Source organism: Phyllostomus hastatus, unplaced genomic scaffold (assembly GCF_019186645.2).
Source record: "Phyllostomus hastatus isolate PE091 unplaced genomic scaffold, TTU_PhHast_1.1 phas_contig_17, whole genome shotgun sequence".
In the NCBI taxonomy this organism is placed as follows: domain Eukaryota; kingdom Metazoa; phylum Chordata; class Mammalia; order Chiroptera; family Phyllostomidae; genus Phyllostomus; species Phyllostomus hastatus.
Genome location: NW_025333664.1, coordinates 35,622,658 through 35,649,737, shown reverse-complemented (window position 1 = coordinate 35,649,737; position 27,080 = coordinate 35,622,658). Strand labels below are relative to the sequence as shown.

Here is a 27,080-nt window from a genome sequence, read left to right as displayed (position 1 = left end):
AAAGCAAAATATCTCAGTGTATGGCCAACATCACCTTGTAAGCCAAATATCAAAAGTCCTGGTGAACCACTGGAGTCACGCTTAGGACCAAGGCACCAAAAAGAAAATGCCAGTTTAACTGAGTGGAAATTCCAGAACACCTCTAATTCAGCTGTTCTGCAATCTAAAACAAGCAAAGATAAAACAGTGTTTTAAAGCATCAATATAAAAATGCATAAAAACAACTCTAGAGAGAATTTCAACAATAAGAATGACGTTAATTCCAAATGTTCTCTGAATAATAATGTTAAGTCTCTAAGTAGTTCCCAAGATCAGTTTAAATTGAATCCTCACTGTTCATCCCTGTCTTGTTTGTACTTATTAATTTCTTCTACTCCTACCCAGTCCTTTGCTTTCATGTTTTTTTCTCATAGCCATAGCTTCTTTTTTTTTCCTTTTGGCAGTTTCCAAGTTAATTTGGTTTTGAAATTTTGTTTTTTTCCCCCTGAATCAATAAATGCTACACTAAACAATGTAAAAGTGGCTGCTATTGTTTCTCCTCTGCTCCTTTCACTTGGGGAACACCTAACTCCAGAATTCTCCCTCTAGATTTGGCCCAGTAAATGAAATAGAGTGACATTATAGCCCTCTTGAGTCATTTTCAGAGGAATTTGGCTGGAATGGGGAGAGCCTCTGGGGTTTAGAGGATGACTACATTAGGGAAATAGATGAGTATTTTGGGCAGAAGAGATGGCACCTGAGGCAAGAGCCTATCCAAGAAAAGTGTATCTAAAATGTTCACAGTTCCTTCTTTGCCTCAAAAAATGACATTTATTCAGAGGAAAATAAATGACAAATGTCATATACAAATGACAATATGTCACCTCTTGACTCCCTTCTCTCTCCACTCCTGCTTCTCCTTAGCCTCCCAAATGTTGAACCTTCACTGTGGTGAGGTGGCAGATCAGCCCCTCTCAGATGAGGTCAGCAATATTGAGGGGCATTTCCTCAATGGAGGTATTGTAGATTTAGGTCTTGATGTCTGGAAGAGTCATCTTGTCTTCTTCTGTCACCATATATATAGCCACACTCTTACAGCCAAAATGTCTTCCCTACTGATTCTGTGGATATAGTCTTCAGAAGGTCATAGTTGATGACTAAAAAAACCTGCTCTACATCAATGCCCCTGGTCAGCAGGTCAGTGGTAATCAATACTCTGCTAGAGACAGAGCAGAACTTCTTCATGATTACATCTTATTCTTTTGGGTCCGTATCTCCGTGCATGGCAGAGACAGTGACACCTCAGGCATGCCTCTTCTTACTGAGTCAATCAACCTTTCTTTGAGTGTTGGCAAAGATAACTGCCAGGGTGATGGTGAGGATTTCATACAAGTCACATAGTATGTTTAACTTCCACTCCTCTCATTCCATATTGATACGGAATTGGCAGATACCCTCCAGATCAACTCTTCCTTCTTGAAAGGAGTCTGAATGTGGTCCCTCATGAACTTCTTGGTCACCTCAAGCACATCAGAAGGCACTATAGCAGACAGCAAAACCACCTGAGTGTTGCTGTTGAGCTTTTGGAATATGTCATAGATCTGGTCTTTGAAGCCATGGCTTAACATTTCATCAGCTTCATCCAGTACAATACCTTGTTGTATTTGGGAGACAGGTATCTATGGCTATGAATATCATACACATGCTCTAGGGTGCCCATGATGATATGGGAAGCTTCTACCTGAAGGTTCCGCACCTCAGCGTGCACATTGGTAATTCAAAAGTAGGTATGTCAGGAGACACCTATGTAATCTCTTAAAGCCATGACTACCTTCTGTATCCGCTGTGCCAATTCTCTAGTGGGTACCAGGACCAAGGTCTGAGTAGATCCCATTCAATCTGTTACAGAACTGAGATGGCAAAAGTGGCCATTTTTCTGGTCCCCAACTCAGTTGGAGAGATCACATTGTAATAGTTGACACAAGAAAAAAATGGCTCACTGCTGGATAACAGAGGGCTTCTCAAAACCATCAATGTAGATGCCACGGAGGGAGGACTCGAAGTGGTCCATGTCATCAAAGCTGTAAACAATTTCATTTCAGTCATTCTTGATGGACAATGCCTTCAGGTTCCATTGCATTGGGATCATCCATAGTCTCTGGATCAGGAATCCTGACTCAGAGACCTAGTCCTTAGAAATTCGTAGCCTCTTAATCCTTATTTGATTTGCTTGTGTAGAACTTTTTAAACTATTTTATAAAATTAAGGTCATTTACAAGTGAGCAGATGAGCTATAAATGGCTTTTCTTTCTACCCCTTCTTTAGTGGCCAGTTCCTTCAATTGTTACTAGAAGTTCTTATTGAAGACATACATCTGACTTTTTGGATAAAACATCATGTTGAATGACAATGAGAGAACACATCTAGTGATTTTGGTCTTTCCATCTTCTTAATGGAAAATTTTATCAGTGATAGTTAATGACAGTTTATCAGTGAGTGCTTAATATGTATCAAAACTGTTCTGATGCTTTAGATGTAATAACTTATTTGTTATTTCAGTTTACACCTGAGGAGATGGAACATAAACAGGCCCTGTAGGTATCTTAAGTTAAATATGTAAATGTTTGTGTGATGTAGTAGGGGAAAAATAAACTGAGAGTTGACCAGCTTTTCAGTAGTAGCAAGCCTTTGATAAATTACTGAACTTCATTGAGCCTTTCATGATCCATAAGTAGATTCATAATTTCACCATGGAAAGAAGCTTTAGAAACATCAAGCTTCAAAGGCAGAACAGAAGATATGGATCCACAGAAAGAGACTGAGACCCATGGTCAGAGGTGGGAAGGGCAGCCAAAGAGAGGATGATAGCATAAAATCAGTCTCACAATGTGCTTGTAAAGAATAATTTCACTAGGGATGGACAAACTCTTTTCTCATGTTGCAATGGCCCACCACCTAAGTTAATAGCTTCTTAACTTTTCTCATTCTATATTTCATAGCTGCTGTAGCTTAAGTAAAGTAATTAAATGCTTAAGGTTAAAAAGGCTTTTGCTAAGCTTTACGCTCTGTGGTTGAATAAAATCCAGTCTGAGGTTAAAATATTCTCATCACATCATCTTCTACCTCCTCAAAAACTCTGAAGCAATAATTGTCAGGTGTAAACTTGGGTTTAGCCACAATGATGTGGCTACTGATGTCTGGCTTGTACTATGGCGTTTAGCATAGTACAGTTGAATTACATAGTACTGTTGAATTATTTTAAGCTTGGGAACCACTAAAAAGAAAAAAATGAAGCTTCTTTTTTTCTATGGAGATAATGTTATGTGTAATCTCTGTGGCTCTGAAAATGTGCATGGAATTAAAGAGACAGTAGGTATTAGATTAAATACAATAATCTTTGAAATATATCAGTATTTTGTTTTAAAATGCTTTTTAAACAAAAAGGAAGCAATACTTCTAAAATCACTTTAATTCTTCAGTTCACTGGAAATACATGAACTTTAAGTAATCTCTTAATAATGTCTAAAAATCACTATTTTCATGCTAAAGCTTATAGCATATGTTCCCATTATCATTCAGATGATAGTATTGATAAAAGGTATGAATTGTTCTTTTACAGTTCATTTCAGCAGGGGCATAGAAACTCCTCCACACATAACAAACCTGATGGCAGAGGAACATTTTATTCAATGACTATTTTGGCGCACTAAGTGATACAGTGGTTGCCTAAAAGATATCACTTCCAAAAATCCTAGTCCCTCTCCAGAGCTGGGGGACTGACATGCACATATATATTTTTTAATACAAAATGGCATGTGTGACTGCTACTAACATAGTGGTGATCTTTGTACCTGGCATCCTATAGGTACACTGACTCTAAACCCAAGTCCACCTAAAAATTCTTGAATATTCCACTTATCCAAAAAACATTGTCATCTGAAATGACTGGTTAATTTTTTCAGATTTGCATTATCTACTGAAACACTTCTATCTGACGTTTGTTTTCCTATGTTCAGACAATACCACATAGAATGAGTACTTCAAGGGGCAGTGCCATAGCACATTGCTAAAAATAGCCTGGTTTTGATGTTTTAGAAATAGAATCTGGCCATTTCAAGTTTGAGCTGAAATAATTACTCTTTATTTAACAAATGAGAGAGATTGAATTATATGGGTTTGTCTAAAAATGACAATGGTGTAATGGGGTGCTGAGCTAGAGGTCCCCTGAAATGGAGAAAATCCCCACAGCAATTGCTTGGGGATGGAGGATGGGGGAAGCAGAACAGGGCCATTGAGAGTTACTTTGCATATCTAAAGAACTTGGCCAGTGTTTTAGTAATGCTAAAAGCTGTGCCAGGTGCTGAAAGCAAGGGAGATGGTGTGATTCTAACCCATGATTTAATGCAGCTGGAGGGACTTGCTGTGACTGCAGGAGCAGTTTGGAAGCGGTTCCTAGTCGTTGGGCCTTGCATGGCCCTGGACTAACAATGGTAGCCAAAAAAGGCAGAAGGAACCAGACTACTTGGAGGAGCTAGAGATGGGGTAATGAAGGAAGATCCACACCAGGATTTAAACCCAGGCATAGGGCAGCCATTGCCCTCTTGACCATGTGGCTTGGGAAGGAGAAGCCTCTTGACCATGTAGTGGCAGTGCGGGATCTTGGCCATATAATTTGAAAGGATGCAGAAGGATCCCTGGACTACCATGAGGAAGTGGTTTGGGCTTAAAAGCAGGAGCCTAGCTAACTGAGCATGAATGACTGAAAGAAGCCAGAATACAGATGGGAATCTGCCCATCTAAGCTACAGACTCTATTTCTTCTCCTGATAGATGGTACCTCTGATGGGCCTGGTTTGGCAAGGGAGGGCAGGATTGTGCATTTGTGGGTGTTTCTTTGTTTCTAAAGGGAATGAGATTTAACAGTAGAATTCTGCCATTATTCTAAACCTGTATAACTTTTGAATAAATAGTTCCTTTCCTTTTCATAAGACTGGCATTTGGAGTCATGGTTCTTATCAGTGGTGGCCAATAGAATCCAGGGGTTCTGTCACACTGACATTGCCATGGTGCCTTTTAGCAGCATCTATCCTTATCCACTGAGACTTTACCAAGGTAACTAGATATCTACCAAACTGTTTCTAGGAGAGTCCAACTAAAGACGTTTCTTTAAGACTGTTTAAAGATTGGATTAGTAAGAATAATTCCATTGAGATGTTTATCTGTGAATCTTCTGGATTCTATTGTGTTCAATTTGTTTTTAAGTTGGTCTTTCATGGTTGTTTCTCAACTACTGTTTTCCCACCTCTCCTTCGTCTGGTTCATTTTTATTACCCTGTATTGATTGGAAGCATCATACATTCACCAAGATGTTCTTTACTATCTTTACAGATCAACAGGAATCAGTTTTCATAAACATTTGCAGAATTCTCAGCTTCAGCCTCACAGCTACTACATTCAAGAAGCTGATATTTTCAAATTTGACAACCCTTTAATAACGGAGTTCAGAACAGTACAGAGCATTTAATTAAAATGTCATGATCAAATATGTTTTCTTATCCATGCATAAACATAAAAAACACTTTAAGTTTGATTTTATGACCTTTTTACCATCTTAGATAAAAATGCTTATGAGCAGTAGAGAAAAGTAGTTAAGAGAACGGTTACTGGGTTTGGAATCAGGTTAAGTTAGACTTGAATTTTGACTGTATTCCTAAATGTGCAACCTTGGCCCAATTATTTACACTTCCTGAGAATTTTTATCCTCATCTTTAACATGGATAATGTTAACTTCAGGGAGTTAGTTGAATTGTTAATAGAGATAATTCATGCTTGGCAAGTGTCTGCACATAGCAAATACTCAATAAATATTATTCAAATAAAGTACAAAGAAGACTTGACTAGAAGCTTTGAGCCTTGTGTTCTAAACCTGGCTCTATCATTAACCAGTATTTGGCTTTGAAAAAGTCTCATTCCTCATATAGAATATAGTACAACTGAACTAAATTAGTGTTTTTCTAAATTTTCCTTGTGGATACTAGCATTTTTAAAATGCTACAATCTTACATAGAACCCCATTATATAAAAACTATGGTACATTTACATGGTAGAATACTACACAGCAGAAAGAAAGAAGGAGCTTCTACCCTTTTCAACAGCATGGATGGATCTGGAGAGCATTATGCTAAGTGAAATGAGCCAGGCTGTGAAAGATGGGTACCATATGATCTCACCTATAAGTGGAACCTAATCAACCAAACAAACAAGCAAGCAAAATATAACTAGAACCAGTGAAATTAAGAACAAACTGACAGTAACCAGAGGGCAGGTAGGAAGAGATAAAGTGAGGAGAAAGGGGTAGGATTTTCAGGAACATGTATAGAGGACACACGAACAACACCAAAGGCGGGTAGGATCAAGGGTGGGAGGTGGGGATGGCTGGGGTGGGGGTGATAGTGGGGGAAAATGGAGACAACTGTACTTGAACAATGATAAAAAAATGTGAAAGTCTCCAAAACTATGATACATAAAAATGAATACATGCTGCCCTAGTCAAAGTAGAAGCTCAGAATAACACACACACACATATATGTATCATTTGATTATTTATATATGTGTGTATATATGTGCATACATATCACAATATATTATGCAAGTAGCAAGAAGAAACTGTTCCCAAATTCCTAAAACCTTCACAATTAAGCATTCCAGAAAAAAAAAACTGTAGATATTCAGCAGTTTCACAAACAAAAGTTTTTGTTTTTACAAAAATCCAGCATTGAATCACAATGAGCTGAATTTCAACTTTCTTTCATAGTTAATGGACAACAGACAAACTAATCTACACTAAGGAGATTTCTTTTCATCTTAACAGTCACATTCCTTTCATGTAAGCAATCCAATGCTAAGTACTTACAGTGATTGCAATCTCTTCCAAGATAATCTTCTATGGCACTTAAATATAATCACTACCTAGCCTGGGACAACCTGTGTCATCAATACACTCTCTTGTTGAATAAACAAGACATGAAATGTAGTTTTGCTTTTTTTCACATTCTGTAAAATAAAAATTTGTTTTTGGAGTGAATATGCTGATGTTGGGTTGATCTGCAAATATTAGCTTTTAAAAGAGGATGTGCTGGTCATTTAGTTTAAAAAGAGAATATTCTTGTAAGTGTACATATTAATAGCATCAATGCATATTATCATTGCTTAGCATTTTAAATGTTGAATCACATAATTTGATTTCAATGACTGCTAGGTTGACATTTGGGTGGTCTGGAACAAGGTCAAGATGGCAGCCTGGGATCCACAAAAAGAGGAGCCAGCACTGATTGGAATAGAGAGTAGCCAGCATCAGCCAACAGAGACAAAAAGGCAGATGGAACTGGTCTTTGTGGTAAGAGAAGGCTCACAGGTACCCAGCTCATCATCCCAGAGGATACCTTGGAACAGAAGCTGCCTGATAAACACAATAGCTATGAAGGCCCAACAGATCAGGGGAATAAATGAAGGGTATCAGTAGTCAAACACTTGAGAGTATGTATATGAGGTCTGTCCAGAAGATATCCTGCCATATGATATGAAAAATGGAGATGTTTATTGAAGAAGATACAGGATACAAGAAACATTGTAGATGGTACAATGACACCTCAATACTCTTCAAAGTAGGCACCTTGGGACCTCACACAGTTTTTCCAATTGCCACCAGCTGTCCTCCCCCCGTCAATATTTTCCTGAATCTCATTGATGGTCTGAAATCTCTTCCTTTTCAAAGGTGATTTTAGTTTTGGGAAAAGCCAGAGGGTTCAAGGTGCAAAATCTGGGCTCTAGGAGGGCTGAGTCAACTGGGTGATTTGATGTTTTGCCAAAAAAACTCTTCACAAGACATGATACATTAGCAGGCACATTGCCATGATGAAGCTGCCAATCACCAGTTGCCAAAGCTATGGCCTTCTGAATCATCCAAATAGTTTCCATGGAGAAATGTTCAGGCCTAACACAAAATTTGATGTAGATTCATGGCTCTACTCACTGATCATTTTGAATGCAATGACCATACAGTACACAGGGTCACTCAACAGCATCTACTGTCCTCACTGACTAGTACAGTGAAGTCATCATTGTTCACCCACGCTTGTTCCAGTCCAGGTTACATCAATGTCACACACACTGTCCTCATTATATTAACAATGGTTGGACTTTTTCCAGCAGACCTCATATGTATGAACATGATTACAGGGATGAGATTTGGCCACCAAGACTTGATAAGTACAGAGTACTACATAAAAAAGTAGCTGCTATTCAATTCTGGGGTATGTGTGCCTAAGTCTTTCAAGAGAAGCCATACATTTGTATTTTTATATGAATTCTTCATTGTTAAGTATTGTAAATAACTTCATTTGGTTTTTAAAATGCTGCAAAAATGAAGGCAACCTTATGCTGGCCAAATGGAACACATTTTTTTGAACCTACAAAGCCCTGGGACTTCAAATCTGAGATATTGGTCTTGAATTCTACACTTGCAGGTATATGCCTGTAAATTTGGCCCTGATTCAGGGTGAAACTCTCTATAAACAGTTTTCAGCTTTGTAATAATTCATTCCTTTATGTCTGGGTAATCCAAATCATGAAACAGACTTAGTATTTATTTTATTCTTAGTTTGGGATTCCAAAGCAACTTCCTCAAATTTAAGAAATATGGCAGTCTATTCAAGGCTGGTCTTATCTTCTCAGCTGATTTCTTCAGATTTTCACAATTTTTTCATATGCCAAACATTTCATATTCTAGCAAAGTATTGCAAAATGTTTGGCTATTCCATGGGATATACCATGGGAGCACAAACCAATTTAAATGATGTTGGAATAAGATCAAATTCAAAATCACTTTAATTGGCCACATTTATGTAGCCATATTCTTAGAAAGTCATTAATATATTTTTTTCTGCAGAAGATGGATAAATGGAAAATATTACTGTTCTCATACAAAATATCTTTATTCTTTAAACTTCTCCTTGAAACTTTATTCTTTTTGTAGTTCTTTCTTAGCAGATGGCAATGAAAAGGCTGAAGAGAGGCAGTCCCCTTACACCTTCATCTTCTCCAGTTAGGAAAACATTCTGAAGTAAAAGCCTTTCCTCTTCCTTCACCAGTCAGCATGAGGGAAGGAATTCAGCTCTTCACTGGCTCCCAGAGAAAATCTGACATCTTAGAATTTTCAGAAAGTGTTCAGAAGGAGACAGTGAATCCTCCAAGGGACAACCTTTGACATTTCAAAGAAGAAGGGCACTGGAGAACTCTAAATGGTACCTTACAAAGAAGAAAAGGAACAAGATAGGCTCACTGAGAGAAAAGTGAGCTCTGGAGGCTCCCACAACGGGGGTCTATGAATTTTGAAACAGCAGTTACCATAAGTCTCTTGGATTGTTTGGCGTCTTTATAGCTACTTTCCTATGACTTAGCTGCTTTTACATATAGATAACTTTTGCCCCCTTAGGCACCTGTTAATATCGTCTTTTAAAACTCCCCTAAACAAAAATTCAAGTTTCCAACTAGGCAGTTACAACTGTCTTAGAGCATAAGAGAAATGGCAGATCCTTTGACCTCCCAGGGAAGCTATTTTATTATACTAAAGAAACAGAAGATGAAGGTAAGAGAGAAAATATTTTCATTTTAGCATCCATAAAATCATACAAATTTTGCTACGTGCAAAATGTATATCACTGTTGCTTTCCTTTGGTGGGAGATGTGTGACTCATTTCTCCATGGGAGATATTAAAAACAAAACAGCAGCAAAACACTGGGAAAGGAAATTAAATTGGAACTGCATCTTGTCTTCACCTTCTTGTTTCTCATTTTTGTAAACCTTACTTTGGGACTGATGGTGGCTTCTCTCAAGGACAACACTGTTCATGATACCTATTCACTGTTTTATATTATTCATTATTTGGGGGACATAGTCAACACTTCCTAAAAGGTTGTCATCTATCCACCATCTTCAGTTAAAAAATGTAACATTTGAACCTGATTTAAACTTTATATGTAGGTTACCAGTCTGTGATTGAATTGCTGCATAGTTCTATGAAATATGAAAATAAATTATGGTAATATACTTGTCCAACTAAGCTTGGATTGTTAGAATGAGTTAATATGGGAACTTGATCTGATTAATTAGTAATATGAACCTGGATTAAAACTGTGCTTTTCCAAAGAGCTCCAAGTGCTTTTGCAACCATCATTTTACTTTTTTTAGACAATCCAGAGAGCAATGTAAAATGTCAAAGCCAAAAACAACATAGCTGCTTTATGAGAGAATCAATTTGTACCTGCTCACTTTTAAGAGTATATTCTAAAACAATGAATCATTGTATTACTCTAATTTTTAAAAAATAAAAAGCATTCCCTACTTTACAACTTAACATCTCTAACATTCTAAAACTGTATCCTGTCTCTAGGGGTCAAGTAAAACCATAAAACAAAACAAATTATTTCCGGACAAGATAATCATTATTTAATGATCTGATAGAAAAGAGATTCAAAGACATAAGAGCAGATATAACTGGAAGTGTAAAAAACAAAAAGCATCATCATGATTATCTTGTAGGGCTTTTACTAGCTCTCTATAAAAGAAAAAAAATATTGCCTAAAAAAGAAAATACTTAAAAATACCACTTAACCACATATTAAATATTAGAATTAATGGTGAAAAGTTAAAAGCTTCTGCTCTAAGATCAGACACATATCAAAGATGCCTACACCCTTCACTTTCAATATAGTATTGGAAGTCTTAGCCATGACAATTAGGCAAGAAAAAGAAATAAAAAAAATAACATCCAAATTTGAAAAAAAAAAGAAGTTAAACTGTCCCATTTGCAGATGCCATAATATTATATGTAGAAAATCCTAAAGACTTCACCAGTTAGCACTAATAAATTAATTCACTAAAGATGCAGGACACAAAATAAATATTAAAAATACATTGTGTTTTTATATATTAATAATGAACTATCAGAAAGAGAAATCAAGAAAAAAATCTTAAAATTGCATCCAAAAGAATAAAATACCTATAAATAAACTTATCAAAGGTAAAAGACCTGAACCTGGAAGAGCCTAAGATATTGATGAAAGAAATTAAATAAGACACGAATAGATGGGACCCCAGTCCCAGTCTGACTGGGACCCCTTTATCCTCAGGGACAACCTCTGCATCTGAGATATAACTTCCCAATTTTTATCAGCCAAAAATGGGTGTGGGACTATCCCATTCCCTGTCTCCACCTCTCCTACTACTCTGATATGGCTCCTTTATATCCTTAGTTGTAGGACTTTTGTTCAGCTAGATTTTAGGTAGTTCTGAATTATGCTTGTTCTGTAGTTTAGTTGTAATTTTGATGTGGTTGTAGAAGAATTTGTGTACTATATTTACTTATGCCATCATCTTGACTAGAACCCCAAATAAATGTATTTTTAATTTACAGTTAACACTCTGTCAGGATGAAATTAAGAAACTTAAACCTTTTATTGTCTTTGCTTTTTACACACTCACTCTTAACTAGATATTTTAGAATTCTTTAAGCTCTTTCAAAAAAAGTCAACCTAGAGACTGAATGTTAGTTTTTGTAATGATTGTAATGCTACAACCAGACAAACATATTTTATTTCATATTTATTGCTTCATTTCATTTTTGCAACTGATTATACTATCATAGCTTATTGTGAGTTATGACATGATATCTATCTATCTATCTATCTATCTAGGCATATATATATATGCCTAGTTTCAAGATATTACCTGTTTCAAGATATATAAAATCTTGGTTAATAGAAAACAATCCATGAAGTTATTTGTACCTCTTTTTAATTCCAACAATTCCTTTGTGATTTTATGTTTAAGTTTCTAAATCTGCTAAAATGGAATTTTTCAACTGGATAAAAACTATGTATGGTAAAACTTTCTGAAAGGATTCTTGGTGCAAATAAATTGTTTTGCTCTTGATCTTAGTGAAAAGGCCAAGAAGCAATGTAAATAAATGTTTCGGATGAATGGTATAAATGAAACATTATAAATACTTCAATAATGAATTGTTTCTATACTAGAATAAGATATATTGTCTTAAAATATACAGCTTTTTCAAATGAGCTAGAGCATGCAGCATTAATCTCACAGGAAATAGAAGGACACTAAACATGCTTAGTTGATTAGCATACATTCTAGATCTTCAATCTAAACCTAAAGCTTTTAGTTCCAAGAGACAACACTATACCCCCAAAGAACATAGAGGGTTACAAGTGTCTTTAGCAATCAACAGTCAAAGGGATTATTAGCAGAAATCCCCTGAGAGATAAAAAACATATGTATAAAAAAAGAAAAATTTATAGATAAACTTCAAACAAAGTGATGTTCAGAAGAAAACATCTCCAGATTTTGGAAATCAAACAACATAGAAAATATACTCTAGGGACTTCCGGCAAGATGGAGGAATAGGTGGACGCACTGTACCTCCTCGCACAACCAAGATTAGAACAACAATAAAATACGGTCAGCATAACACCCAGAACCGACAGGGGATTCATCTGAATGGAAGTCGGACAGCCAAGAAGTTGAAGTAGACCCGTACATCCAGACCGGTAGGAGACAACGAGTCGAGCGGGCGCGGGGCTGGCGCGGGTCGGCAGCGCACGGATGTCGGGGGAAATTTGGTGCGGAATCGGTGCGACAGCCATCCGGGGCGCAGGAATGCAGCAGTGGACCCTGAGTACGCAAGCTGCGGCTGCCGGACCCAGTGGGGCAGCGATTGTGGACCAGGGCAGAGGGCGCAGCCCAGGAGCCCGGAAAGGTCTGGGCCCAGGAGAACTGAACTGCCACCATTGATTCGCTCCCGCCCCCTCCCCCACGTATAACGTCACAATCTAGCGACTGGGGCGCCCAGCCCCGGTGAACACCTAAGGCTCCGCCCCCCACCGTAACAAGAGCGACCAGACCGAAGGGAGAGAGACAGGGAAAGACATAAGACATGTGTGCAACAGAGCAGATCAGTCCCCCAGGACTCATCCTTTTGAGCGACCAAGAAATAGCCAATCTATCAGATGCACAGTTCAAAACGCTGGTGATTAGAAAGCTCACAGAATTGGTTGATTTTGGGCGCAATTTAGATGAAAGGATGCAGGTTACCATAAAAGAGATGCAGGAAGATACGCGGAGGAGAGCCAATAGAGAAAGGAAGGAATCTGAGTCTCAAAACAATACAGTGAGCCAGAAGGAAGATAGAATCAACCAAGCAGGAAAGCATGATGAAATAAGAATTCAAAAAATCGAGGAGAGCCTTGGGAGCATCCAGGACACCTTTAAACGTTCCAACATTCGAATTATAGGGGTACCAGAAGGGGAGGAGCAACAAGTGGAAAAGTTATTTGAACAAATAATAAAGGAGAACTTCCCCAATCTGGCAAAGGAAACAGTCTTCCAAGAAATCCAAGAAGCTCAGAGAGCCCCAAAGAAGTTGGACCCAAGAAGAAACACACCAAGGCACATCATAATTACATTAGCCAAGGTAAAAACGAAGGAGAGAATCCTAGAAGCAGCAAGAGATAAGGGGACAGTCACCTACAAAGGAGTTCCCATCAGACTGTCAGCTGATTTCTCCAAAGAGACCTTACAGGCAAGAAGGGGCTGGAAAGAAATATTCCAAGTCATGAAAGACAAGGACCTACATCCCAGATTGCTCTATCCAGCAAAGCTCTCATTTAGAATGGAAGGGAAGATAAAGTGCTTTTCAGATAAGGTCAAATTAAAGGAGTTCATCATCACTAAGCCCTTATTTTATGAAATGCTAAAGGGACTTATCTAAGAAAAGAAGATAAAGAAGAGACATGTATAGTAAAAGGACAGCAAACTCACAATTATTAACAACCACACCTAAAGCAAAACCAAAAGAAACTAAGTAAACAAGTAGAACAGGAACAGAACCACAGAAATGGAGGGCACATGGAGGGCTAGCAACAGGGGGGTGGGAGGAGGGGGAGGGGGGGGAAGGTATAGAGAATAAGTAGCATAGAATGTAGGTTGAAAATAGATAGGGGGAGGGCAAGAATAGTACGGGAAAGGTAGAAGCTAAAGAACTCATAAGAATGGCACATGGAAGTGAACTAAAGGGGGGGAATGTGGGTGGGAGAGGGGGTACAGGGTGGAGGGGAGGGAAGGGGGGAAATGGGACAAACGTAATAGCATAATCAATAAATTAAAAAAAAAGAAGAAAAGAAAAAAGAACTCAGGTAAAAAACAAACAAAACTCTGAATATTCATAAGGACAGATAGTAACCAGTGTTGGCAAGGATGTGGATGAACTGAAGCCCTCATCCCCTGCTGGCAGGAACAAAAGATGGTGCAGCCACTTTGGATAGCAGCCTGGCCTTTCCTCAAACTGTTAAATACAGAGTCACCACATGATCCAGCCATTCCATTTGAGGTATGCACCCCAGGAAAATGAAAACATGTGTCCACACAAAAACTTGAACATGAACATTCACGGCAGCATTATCTCAAATAGCCACAAAATGGAGACAACTCAAATGTCTATCGAATAATGAACAGATAAATCCAATGTAGTATACTCAAATAATGGAATATTATTTAGCAATAAAAAGCAATCACACATTGATAACATGCTACAAGGGTGATCCTCAAAAACATTATGATCAGGGACAGGAGCCAGACACAAAAGGCCACATACTGTATGAGTCCATTTTTATGAAATGTCCAGAAGAGGCAAATCTCTGGCCAGAAGGTAGATTAGTGGCTGCCTGAGGCTGTAGGGATAGAAGGAGGAGGGGCTGGGGAGACAGCTAAGGGGTGTGGGGTTTCCCCTTGGAGTGACGAAAATATTCAAAAATTAATTGATTGCATAACTCTGAAAATATACTAAAGTCACTGAATTATACCCTTTAAATGGGTGCATTGGATGGTTTATGAATTCAGTCAATAAAATTGTTTCACAAAGCAAAAAAAAAAAAAGAAAATAAAAGAAAATATACTCTAAGGTGGTAATATGTTTTGCTTGCAAATAAGAATGTTAACATCTATGGTAATTAAGACTAGGTTGACTTTATCCTTTAGAAAGCAAGAAAAATAAACACTTTAAGAAAGAAAAAATTAGATACTCTATGCAAGTTAGAGACTTCTTTGCCATTTGTTATAACAAGTGGTTTCCTAATTTGGGAAAAGTGAGTTTGTCAGCATAAGTTATTAGCCAAAAGAATCACTTCTGTAAGAAGGAGAAACAATGTCTTTTCCTCAGGATACTTAACTATTGTTTTTCAATAAATTTCAATAAATACACAAAATTATGAAACTATGGTGTGAATAACATCCCCTAAAGTGTGCAGTGCACAAACTGTTCAATCTTAGCAGCTGTCCTGAGTTGAATAAATTATCACCACCATTCTTAGAATGTGGTGCACCACAAGGGCTCCATTATCCCTCCCAAAGGATGGTTCATACAAGTTTTGACAAAAGGACTCATAAAGTATAATTAGTAACTGTCTAAAGAAGGTATGCAATTTGTGCTGCTTTATAACCTTTATAATAGGAAAGAGAATGCCACCCTTCTCATTTTCAGTGGCTGTGGTAGATTGTCAAAAAGTATACAAATTCTTTGCAGTTCTTTCCATGCAAAGATGAAAGAGCTCCTTCTTTGAATCTAGGCTTGACCATATAATTTGCATGGGCCAGCAGGGCAGTAGCAAACTGGTCATAATCAGAGACTTAAAAAGTGCTTGTGCACTGGGGCTTGCTCTTTCTTACTGGGTGGATTCCCTTTCCTACCATGTGAACAAGTTTGGGCTAGCCAAATACAGATGGAGACATCACATGGAGAACCTGCTCAACCAAAAGAATCATGAGATTCAAATACTTGTTTTTTAAATCATTATATTATGGGATTATTTGTTATGTAACAAAAGGTAACTATTTCAGTAACTCAACACAGAAAAGGATTTTTTTTATTATTGTTCAGGTACAGTTGTCTCCATTTTCACCCTACCATGCCCCCCCATCCCTGTCTCCCACCCTCGAACCTACCCATTTTGGCTTTGTCCATGTGTCCTTTATACATGTTCTTGATGGCCCTTTCCCTATTATCCCATATTATCCTTTTCCCTTCTCCTCTCTGGTTACTGTCAGTTTGTTCTCTATTTCAATGTCTCTGGTTGTTATTGTTTACTCATTTGTTTTGTTGATTAGGTTTCACTTATAGGGGAGATCATATGGTATTTCTTTCACCACCTGGCTTATTTCATTTAGCATAATTCTTTCCAGTTCTATCCATGCTTTCATGAAGGGTAGAGGCTCCTTCTTTCTTTTTGCTGCATAGTATTTCATTGTGTAAATGTATCACAGTTTTTTCATCCACTCATTAACGATGGGCACTTAGGTTGCTTCCAGCACTTGGCTATCGTAAACTGTGCTGCTATGAACATTGGGGTACACAGGTTCTTTTGAATTGGTGTTTCAGGGTTCTTAGGGAATAATCCCAGCAGTGAAACTGCCAGGTTAAAAGGCAGTTCCATTTTTAGTTTTCTGAGGAAATTCCATACTGTTTTCCACAGTGGTTGCACCAGTCTGCATTCCTGCACTAGGGTTCCCTTTTCTGCACAACCTTGCCAGCACTTGTTGTTTGTTGATTTGGTTATGATAGCCATTCTGACTAATGTAAAATGGTATCTCATTGTTGTTTTAATTTGCATCTCTCTGATGGCTAGTGATGCTGAGCATCTTTTCATATGTCTCTGGGCCCTCCATATGTCCTCCTTGGAGAAGTGTCTGTTCAAGTCCTTTTCCCAATTTTTAATTAGGTTGTTTGTCTTCCTAGAGTGAAGTTGTGTGAGTTCTTTATATATTTTGGAGATCAAACCCTTGTCTGAGGTATCGTTTGCAAATGTGTTTTTTTTTCCCAAATTGTTGGTTCTCTTTACATTTTAATGCTGTTTTCTTTAGTCATGCAGAAGCTTTTTATTTCTATAAGATCCCATTTGTTTATTCTTAATTTCCTTTCTTAGTTTTTTTATTCTTTGCTTTAGGGGACATATCAGTGAAAATATTCCTGCATGGGATATCTGAGATTTTCCTGCCAATGTCCTCCTCTAGGACTTCTTTGGTATAATGACTTATATTTAAGTCTTTTATCTACCTTGAATTTATTTTTGTGTACGGTGTAAGTTGGTGATTTAGTTTCATTGTTTTGCATGTAGCTTTCCAGATCTCCCAACACCATTTGTGGAAGAGGCTATTTTTGCTCCATTTTATGCTGCTGCCCCCTTTGCTGAATATTAATTGATCATAGAGACTTGGGTTTATTTCTGGGATCTCTATTCTGTTCCATTGGTCTATGTGTCTGTTCTTAAGCCAGTAACACTCTGTTTTTATTACTGTAAGGCTATTACTGTTTTTATTACTGTAATATAGTTTGATATAAAGTATTGTGATTTCTCCTACTTTGTTCTTTTTTTAAAAGATTGTATTTATTTATTTTTAGAGTGGGAAGGGAGGGAGATAGAGAGAGAGAGAGAAACATCAATGTGCGGTTGCTGGGGGTTATAGCCTGCAACCCAGGCATGTAACGTGGCTGGGAATCAAACCAGCAACACTTTGGTTCACAGCCTGCACTCAATCCACTGAGCTACACCCACCAGGCCTACTTTGTTCTTTTTTCTCAAAATTGCCATGGCTATTTGGGGTCATTTATAGTTCCATATAAATTTTTGAAATGTTTGTTCTATATCTGGGAAATATGTCATTGGTGTTTTAATAGGGATTGAATTGAATCTATAAATTGCTTTGGATAATATGGAGACTTTGATGATGGTGATTATTCTAATCTATGAACACAGCATGTGTTTCCATTTATTTTTGTCTTCCTTAATTTCTTTCTTCAGCGTTGTATAGTTTTTTGAGGACAGGCCTTTTACCTCCTTGGTAAGGTTTGTTCCTAAGTACTTTATTTCTCTTGTTGCTATAGCAAATGGGATTTTCCCCCTGATTTCTGATTTTTGATTGTTGGTGTATGAAAATGCCTTAATTAATTTCTGAATATTGACTTTGAACCCTGCAGTTTTGCCAAATTCGCTTATTAGGTTGAGGAGTTTTTTGGTGGAGTCTATGGGGTTTTGTATGTATACTATCATATCATCTGCAAACAGTGACAGTTTTACCTCCTCTTTTCCAATTTGGATGCCTTTTATTTCTCTTGTCTGATTGCTGTGATTAGGACTTCCAATACTATATTGGATAGAAGTGCTGAAAGTAGACATCCTTGTCTTGCTCCTGATCTTAATGGTAAAGCTTTTAGTTTTTGCCCATTGAGTATGATGTTGGCTATGTGTTTCTATATATGGCCTTTATCATGCTGAGCAATGCTTCCTCTACTCCCATTTTGCTCAGTGTTTTTCATCATAAATGGGTGCTGTACCTTACCAAATACTTTTTCCACATCTATTGATATGATCATGTGATTTTTGTCTTTCCTTTTGTTTATGCTATGTATTATGTTTGCTGATATGTGAATGTTGTACCATTTTTGTGTCACTGGGATAAATCCCACTTGATCATGGTGATGATCTTTTTAATGTATTGCTGGATACAGTTTGCCAATATTTTGTTGAGGATTTTAGCATCTATGTTATAGTTATAACATAGCTATAGAGCTATGTTATAACTCCTATAACATGCTATGGCTATGTTATATTGGCCTGCAGTTTCCTATCTTTGTTATGTCTTTACCTGATTTTGGAATTAGGATTATGCTGGCTTTCATAAAAAGAGTTTGGGAGTTGTCCCTCAGAAAAGGATTGTTGTAATCGCCAATAATCACTATCAAGTGTCAAAGTAAGAAAAGATGAATCCAGTCACCTGTTTTCTTTGGTAATCTTCTTATGTCATATCCACAGCTAGATTATGGAGACTTTTTTTTCTGACCACTTTTCCTCAGATGAGGTTAGAAGATGATTCCAATTTCTTAAAATTTTTAAGGGAAATAAACCTCCTTATCAAATGGCCAAGAAACCAGTGTTAATGCTTATTATTAACCTCAGTAGACAATAAAAGAGAAATTAAAAATATTTCACTTGATTTTTTAATTTGACAATTGTGATGCTTATCCCACTGTTTTATGAAATAACAGATTACTTAATTAAGGCCTGGGAAATAAAAGGGAACATCTTCTAACATTTGAAAAGGCATATTAAGTTGTGGAGCCAATAGAAAAAAAGTCTGTCCTTTAGGAAAAGCCAATTTGCCTCTACTGTGGAGAAAGAATACTAGGTGCTAAACAGAGAAGAGGAAATCATCAGGAGAAAAGACACAGATAGACATAACTTGTGATGACAAGAGCTTTGGTTCTCAGAAATGACTTCCCAAGTCAGAAAGAAGTGTTATTAGAAAAAAAAATACAATGAAGATTAAATTTAAAAAAATATATTAGAAATTGTCAAAAGGAACATACAGAGATTTTAGAAAACTCTAGAAAGAAATGTGAAATACCAGCTGAGGGATTTCTAGGCAGTACAAAAAATTACAGAAACTCTTTGAACCTGTGATAATGAGACTCACACTGAAACATGATTCACTGGGAGTAAAAAACAACTAACATATGAAACATATGAAATAAATTCACCAATATTTCCAGAACTGTCTTCCAGTAGAGAGGAAGAGTGATATTTAATTTCTTCTTCCTCTCTCCTCCCTTAGTCTCTCTCCACAACACTCCTTTCTTTTTTCCTTTCTCTTTCTCTCTCCCAAATAATTTATTAGTTACATGAAAAGATGCTAAAAACACAAGTATGCACATATGTATTATATCTGCTTTTGTTGAAAATAAAAAAAATACACATATTTTTATTGCATAGGTTGTCACTGTAGCATGAAAGATGTATTGGGTTAGGTTGTGTCAAGGATGAAACAGGTCCACATATCTATCTATCCATTCACACACACAATATGTATGTATCTGTGATTTGTCTATCTTGCCATATTTCTTTCTTGTTTTTATAAACATGCTCAGTTTATTGGGTCTTGCTAACTTTTGGTTTCCTCTCTTTAGAATAAGAAACACATAATTATGCACACAGTATATGAAGAATAGTTAAACAAAATGTATGCATCAAAAAAGAAATCTCCCTTCCAAATGTAGTCAATTTGCATGCATCCTTCCAGTTAGTGTGTGTCACTGTATATGCATTACAAATCTATGCAATGCACTCTGCTTATAAGGAGTGTTTCTGTAATGCAAGTTAGAGCACATAGTATTGGTAAATAAGGAGTCATCAGTATAATGAGGAAGTCACATTGGTTCATATGTGAATTGTTTCAGGTTAGGGCTAGCCAGAAGAGTAGTAGTAGAATTACAACTTTGATCAGGAAAGAGCTGAACCCAGAGTTTAGTGACTGAACTGGTAGCAGGAGCCCTTCGTCTGCATTTTTAAAAAGTAGTAATTGTTAAAAGCTCACAATTGTATCCACAATCACTGTCCTAGAAAGCAACCCTAGTTGTCAATGGGTGGCAGACTATAGCAGTGAAGACCAAGAGCCTATTGAAAGAGGACAGCTATGTTAGATAAAGTAGCTAGAGAATATCTCTTTGAGGAGGTGATGTTTGAGAAGAAACTGAAAGAGGGAGAAACCATATCAGTGATGATCTGGGTGGGGCAGTGTCTCAGGGGAACGTCTCTCCTGTGCTTACAGGATGTTTGGGAAACAGAAGGCCAGCCAGCATGGGTAGTATGAACAGGGCAGAGAGCAGGAGAAAAGATTGGTGAGGTTAGCTGGGATTAACTCTTAAAGGTCATTATAGGCTGAGAAATTTAGATTTCATTCAGAGAGTACAAGACAATTACTAAATGGTTCTGAGCTAGGAATTGATATAATGTATGTTGGAAAAAAAAACAACTCCACAGGCTGTGTTAGAAGTAAATATTGAGGGAGAGGGTGTTTAAAAAAGACAACAGTTCAAAATGAAGTTACTTTTGTTAATCCCAGGTCACCAAACCAAGACTTAATATCTGGAATTTTCTTGTCGGCAGTAGTGAGCTAATCCACCTGACAGATCCCTTCTATGCTCTAAAGAAAGGTGGGCTAATCCCCTCTCCCTGTCCTTGCCTCTGCTACCCATTTTGTATAATACTCCAGAGCTCTTTTCTATTTGCCAGATGGGTCACTTCCCAATTCCTGAATCATTAAATAAAGCCAATTTAATCTTTCAATCTACTCAGCTAAATTTTTTTTTGAACAAGGGAAATCAGAGAAATCCCATCAGCAGCTTAAATGAATGATTATGGTGCCTTGAACTGGGAGAAAATGTATTTGGAAGACAGAGTTGGTGGGGCTTGCACATGGATTAGAGTTGGGGTATGAGGGAAGGAGAGGCATCAAGGATGATTCCTAGGCTTGGACCTGAGTAAGGGAGTTAATGGTGAGACCATTTATAATGGTAGGAAAGACTGGGGACTAACAGATTTGGCAGAAGGGGAGAAATCAGGTGTTTCCCTCAGTTAATTTTAAGATACCTATTAGACATCCATGCCGAGAACTATGAATTTTAAGATAGTCAATAATATTGTAATAAGTATATATAGTGCCTAGTAGGTACTGGAAATATCAGGGGAGTACTTTGTAAAGTATGTGATTGTCTAACTACTTTTTTGTAAATATGAAACTTATACAAAATAATATTGAATGTAAACTGCAATTGAAAAATAAAATTTAAGTTATTTTCAAAAAAGGAGAAAAGAATATCATTTAAAGTATAGATATCATGTTAAATTTTATTACTGCAATTAAATGAAAATGGTGGCATTGAACAGATGAACACATAAATACTTTGTAACTGTGAACTAAATCAGGACTTGTTAATGATTCCATATGTTAGTAGTGTTCATCTTAATCAGATCAATATCACAGAAAAATTAACAAAATAGAGAACACAGAACTTCAAAATGGAACATAAATATTAGATTGTATCTAATTGGGTTACAAGTTTAATGAGGCTTCTCTTAATCACGTATTTCTCTTTTGTGGAATGACAGCAGGGTTTTGTTGCAACTAGTTGACCACTTCCAGTCTCCCTTCCAGAGAAAACATATCCTGTACATCTCCCTAACCTCCAAGGCACACGCACATATTCTCCCTAAACCCCAGAATGTTTCTATTTACAAATGAAATTATTTAACATGTTTTTGAACTTATACAAATCTTACTTAAAATCAAGCCCAAATTAAAATATGTGATTTCCCACTTTAAAGTTAGGAAATTAGGGATATTTCACAGATTTCCAACTGTTATAACATGCACATTATATTAATGCATTATGAGTAGAAATAATGAAGCAAACATTACTTCTAATAAATCAATTGTCCAGAAAACCACAGAGCCATTGAACTTGTATCCATTTGTAATCATTGATCAAAATTCAGCTTTCTCAGTGCGATTAACACAAATCATAAAAAGTAGAACACTAAGACAAAAATTTGCCTTTTTTAGGTAAGATTAATTTTGATCTGATTTGTGTGAAGTTTAAGCCAGTTCTCTACTTTATCTAATATACGGAGTCATAATCTAAGAATATAGCTACCACTGTATAAAATATTCATTTTAAGTGTCAGCTAGGTCAATATACCAAAAGCCAAAGTTACAAAGAATTCTTTGACTTGATCACAATCTGAGAACAGCTTTAAATGCCTTGTGGAATATGTTTGTGTGCACATGTGCTTGTGGATGTGTGTATATGGATCTATTTTCCTTCTTCATTTAGTCTTTGTTTAGTATGTAACACCATAAAATGACACGATTCCACAGGATAGTAGAGTTTGATATTGCAAAGTTACTTCCCAATTAACATTTACCCATCCCTGCGGGCAGTCCTACTACTGAGAATAACCAGGATGGGACTGGGCAGGGGAGCACTGAACTGTCTCTTCTCCACGGGGTGAAGATACCTCCCTCCTCCTGAGAGGTGTCAGTGGCACGAAAAGGGTCCCTCTAAGTATCACTTACCAGGTAAGAGTTATTAAAGACTACAGCCAGAGCTAAGCAGCTAAACTGTCTTAAAATGTCTCCTTTAATGTATACATATATATATATTTATTATATTTTTTCCATTACATTTAGTTCCCTTATGTCTCCTTCCCCCCAGCAATCACCACACTCTTGTCCATGTCTATGACAACCCTTTGGGCTGGTGATAGATGGCTTTGGGTGGAAGAACCAAAAAGGAAATAGAATAATGATTTCTACAGGAAAATAATACAGAAACTCCCTCTCCTTTTGATAATAATGAATTTATTTACTTTAAATGGTTATCTGAATGTAAGACACCAAGACTTATAGTCAATTAGATATGTGTATATAGAGGTATTTGAATACATACACATACATTCATTTAGAGCCTACTCTTCAAAATAAACCAGATAGAGTGTGCCTATTGCCGTAGTAATTATAAAAGCCCACCAATACTCAGATGACAATGATCATTTCATAGTGTTTATCATCTCTGGATCATCTAAGATGTATTACTAGGTCAACCAGGGCAGCTCTGTCACATGTATTCCTCACATTCTTCCTGGCACAAGCAACCTAGAGAGCACAACCTCTTCACAAAGCCATGACAAGGTTTGTGAGGACATGCAGATGCACTGGGGCCACTGGCAGCCTGGGCTAAGAACTGCTAGCTGCTGTCACCTCTGTCTCATTGTATTAACCAGAGCAAGTCAAATGGCCAAACCCAAGATTAAAGGATTAAAGGGGATAAAGTGAGGAAATAGACAGTGTTCCTTTCTTGGGAGGAGCAACCAAATCACATGGCAAAGGGTATGTGTACTGGGAGGTTGAAGAATTATGGTCAATAATGCCATCTATTGCCAGCCACACATTCATCTTTTAATCTGGAGAAGAAAAAGTTGCATGAGGTCTTAAAAAGCAAACAAATAAAAAAAACCCCTAGAAAAACAGGTTTTGTGGAAAACAGACCTGAATTCAAATCCTTTTTTAGCTGCGGCCCTTGAGCAATAAATATAACCTCTACATGAGTAAACCTGACATAATAATAGCTGCGTCAGCAGAATTCTGTGATTATTAAAAGACATAACTTATGAACAGTAGTTATTCCATCATAATCTTCTAAGTAGTTATGACAAATTGTCATTGTTATTGTGGCCATTATTACCATTTTTATTGTTATTATTCTAATATAAAAATATTATAACTGGGGCTTTTATTCTGTAGAAATTAGCATATTCAGCTTATTCCTCAAATTAGGCTTCCAGATGTGAATCATGCCACCTCTTTCCATAAAAGGAAACCATACAGAACAAAAAGAAAATGGTAGACCTTATGTGCTTTTGCATCATTTCTAGTCCACATAGCTTTCTAAAGGGGAATCTCTGTGAAGTACAATGAGGTGTCTCATAGGGAATTAGAGGAAAGCTTTGAAACAATAAATGCAAGTAGGGAAATCAAAGATCTTTCTGCAGTCATTTAGTAGGAAAAATGAGTTGTTTTGCTTATGGAGGCATTAGTTTCTTTTCAACTAATTTGGAAAATAGGTTGTTTGGAAGGACCAGTGGTTGAAGGGTTGGCAGGGGCTGATGCCTGGTCTGATAGCAGCTTTAGCTTTCTCAGGGTTGCATCTCCTAGGAAGCGTGACTTCACTACAGTGCAGCCTCGGCACTCTCTCCTCATCTGCTTTGTTTCATGTTCCATGACACTCCTGATGTTCTCCTGCTGTTGTAACCAGAATTTGTGGATATGTGTGACATTTGTCCTTAAGTCAGCTAAAATAGACCCAAATACAACTTTGTTCTCAACTGAGCACAAATTTGAAGCTATTTTTGCTTCTTGCATAAAGTAATTGTCTAGGTTTCTATTAAGCTAAATACTTTCCTTTTCCACTGAGGCTATATTTGGATAATAACAATTTAACTAAAATTGTTTTAAAAGAACAACTCAGAAAAATTCAAAATTTTTATTTAAATGATTACACATAATAAGTTTATTTAATGTTATTCACTCTTTTGATTAAGTATGAGTCTCAAATTCTTTTCCAGGCTTCATTTTAGCTCAGTTTTCTGAATCTAGCACTTTTATTTTCTCTTTTTCTACAGTAAAAATTCTTCTTTTTATATCTTGTTTTAACTTCCATTTAAAAATTCTGCATTATTGAATTATAGTAAAACCCCAGAAAACAAAAACTCCCTTCTAAATCACGGTGTTTATATCCATTCAGGAAATATTAACTGAAAGTCAGTGTGCAAAGTACTTCCAGGCATTTTACTACAAGGCATTGGTGTGTGCCTGCCTGAAATAAAAGCATAAATTGCTACCTTTATTTGTTCTCTCCTCCCCTGAGGATTCCTCCTGCCCTGTTTTCCTGAACTCTGCCTCAGAGATGGATGACATATCTACAGTAGGAAGAATGCTCATGGGAATGAGAAGGGATGCTTAGAATCTCCTTGTAAGACCTGGTTTTCCAGTCCCAAAGACCCAGATGAAATCCCGAGTTGCCTCCTGGGACCTCAGAAATGCTTTCAGCAGTAACCGCCAGGCTGGAAAGAAGGGGTCCTAAAGAGCTGTGCCTTTCTCAGCTGTTTGCCAACTGTGCTTCTGAGCATTGGCAGAACCCCCTCCCTGTAATTTCAGCCTCGGCTGGTAAAGCCCACCTGGTTTTTCTGAGACATTCACTTTGAGTAAGTGGATGAGAAGCAGCTGAGGTGCCCTCTGGGAAGTGGCAGCTGCTGCCAAGTCTTTGGTTTCTCTAGCTTCAGTGAGCAGCTCTGGGTCATTTTTATGAAGCCCAGACACTCCTCAAGATCATTCAATTCAAAGTATCAGATATGACCTAGAGGGTTTTTTGGTTTTGCTTTGTTTTGATTTTTGATCCCATGAGCATCTGAACATGAAGTACAGGAAGAAGCTTTGTGATCAGCTTACAGGGCTGATCTCTGTGGAGCTTCAGCTCATGAATCTCTTTCTCTCGGGAAGAACAAACAGTTCTGTTCACTTGTACTGTGAGCACAATGTTGTCCTTATTTGCATTTTTGTAAGATTTACATGGCAAAAAATTTAGTCCACCTCTTCGGGATGTGGCTTTTCTTTAAAGCAAGAATTGTCGGTTTTCCTAATATAAACGCACATATAGGCTTTGTAATATAAAACTCCTGCAGGCTTTTGCTGATGTTTCCCTTCTGGCCTAAACTGCTGGGTGTGACTTGTTTAAAAGCTGTCAAAATGACATAAACCAGTTATAAAACCACCGGCTGCCTCACTGCCAGAGGGCAATATTGTTCCATAAATAGTCTGCATCCACTACAGTGCTCAGAGCAAGACTGAGCCATCAAACCTAAGGGCAGAAGGCATTTTAAACACAAAGTAAAGTGCAATCATATGTAAAGCCCCACCCATAAGTAAATGGAAACATTTTTTCCAGCAGCAATTTGGGCAATAAGTGCAAGTGAAACGTAGGTATTTTCAGTATCTATTTGAGCACCTAAGTGAACATGTAATTGCACAATGAGCCTTTCACAGAAACTCAATTAAACATGTAAATTATTGTCAAATATTCCCAGCAGCCACAGAACATTTTCAGTGTCCAATGTCATTATTCTCTATCAGGAATTTGTGCATCCAAGTACCCATTTCCGTAATTAAATGACAATTATTTTTACTTCCAGTCCCATTAGTAATATTTAAAATCAGAACTGCTGTATTGTTTGTCTTCTTTTTGGCTTGGATTCACTACACATTCAATGAACATACACTTTATAGAATCAGTGGGTTTTCACAGAAGTATACTTTAGCCTCTTTTTTCTCTGGAAAGGTAGGGTGACTATGGGTTCCTCTTAAAAGAAGAATCACATGACAGTGTTAATCTGAAATGTCCTTTTGAGGTGCTCACCGGTAGCATTCACTTTAAGAGACAAGCCACTGGCAGTTTACATAGAATGTTATCAACTTTAAGAAATAAATGCCCAAGAAGTATTTGCCCACAGTATTTTTAAGCAGCTGCCTATCCTAAGAAACTAGTGGTAGATGTTTCTTTGGCTTAATTTATGGCATTGCTTGTAAAA

General features: G+C 37.2%; 1 protein-coding gene and 1 pseudogene across 1 annotated transcript in view; both read right to left on the bottom strand.

Moving 5' to 3' along the window:
• The window catches only part of MACROD2 (mono-ADP ribosylhydrolase 2), a 2,133,612-nt gene that overhangs the window by 273,097 nt on the left and 1,833,435 nt on the right, over positions 1-27,080 (bottom strand). The window lies entirely within an intron of this gene.
• LOC123814944 overlaps positions 954-27,080 on the bottom strand; it is a 28,011-nt pseudogene continuing 1,884 nt past the window's right edge.